At 50.1% G+C, this 1110-nt stretch overlaps 1 protein-coding gene across 1 annotated transcript in view; it reads left to right on the top strand.

Moving 5' to 3' along the window:
* Window positions 1-909, top strand: part of alkal2b (ALK and LTK ligand 2b) — a 22526-nt gene extending 21617 nt beyond the window's left edge. The window contains exon 6 of the mRNA XM_031829273.1: window positions 475-909. The gene's annotated coding sequence lies outside the window, so the exon portion shown is untranslated. The remainder of the gene's footprint in view (window positions 1-474) is intronic.
* The last annotated feature ends 201 nt before the right edge of the window (window positions 910-1110 follow it).

The raw sequence follows: 1110 nt of genomic DNA, 5'->3' as shown, positions 1-1110 counted from the left end.
CTCTCTCTCTCTCTCTCTCTCTCTCTCTCTCTCTCTCTCTCTCTCTCTCTCTCTCTCTCTCTCTCTCACCCCCCCCTCTCATCTCCCCCCTCTCTGTCTCTCTCCAACTCTCACCTGTCTCTGTCTCTCTCTCTCTCTCCCCCCCCCTCTCTCTCTCTCACCCTTCTCTGTCTCTCTCTCTGTCTCTCTCTCTCCCCCCCCCTCTCTCTCTCCCCCTCTCTCTCTCTCTCTCTCTCTCTCTCTCTCCCCCCCCCCCCCCTCTCTCTCTCTCTCTCTCTCCCCCATCTCTGTCTCTCCAGATATATCATTAGTCTGTCATGTCTCTCAGGCACTTTCTCTAGGAAGAAATTCCACATGCAGCGAAGTACAAAGTTCACTAAATGTCTCTCTCTCTGTCTCTCTCTATGTCTCTCTCTCTGTCTCTCTATGTCTCTCTGTCTCTCTCTCTCTCTGTCTATCTGTCTCTCTCAACAGAGCCCATGAAAGAGAGAAGTGCCTTGGAAGATGAACAGAGAGACTGCTAGTAGTATCAATGTGTCATGGGGAACGTTAGTTATGTTAGGACATTCATAGAAGCTCACACATACTCTACTCCACTTTACTCAACTCTACATTCGGACAATCTCCGAGTTCAGCTGCCAAAAACCCTGACGACACGTGGATGCTGTTTTACACTTGGATTATATCATGACACTATGCGGGAGTGCTTCTGTGTTCATTGACATGCCTTCATGGGTTAGAACAAACACATTTGGTTGGAGTTTGGTTGGTGGTCTCTGAGTTGGTTGTAGACAGAAAGAAAGACTGATAGACAGGCGGACACACGGAAAGTAGGACAGACAGACAGACACACGGAGAGACAGACAGACACACGGAGAGACAGACAGACACACGGAGAGACAGACAGACAGACACACGGAGAAGACAGACAGACACACGGACAGACAGACAGACACACTGAGAGACAGACAGGCAGACAGACAGACAGACACACGGAAAGACAGACAGACACACGGAGAGACAGACAGACACACGGAGAGACAGACAGACACATGGACAGACAGACGGAGAGACAGACAGACACACGGACACACAGACACATGGACAGAC

This window comes from Oncorhynchus kisutch, linkage group LG7, assembly GCF_002021735.2.
Source record: "Oncorhynchus kisutch isolate 150728-3 linkage group LG7, Okis_V2, whole genome shotgun sequence".
Classification (NCBI taxonomy): Eukaryota; Metazoa; Chordata; class Actinopteri; order Salmoniformes; family Salmonidae; genus Oncorhynchus; species Oncorhynchus kisutch.
This window is presented reverse-complemented; position numbering and strand designations above follow the sequence as displayed.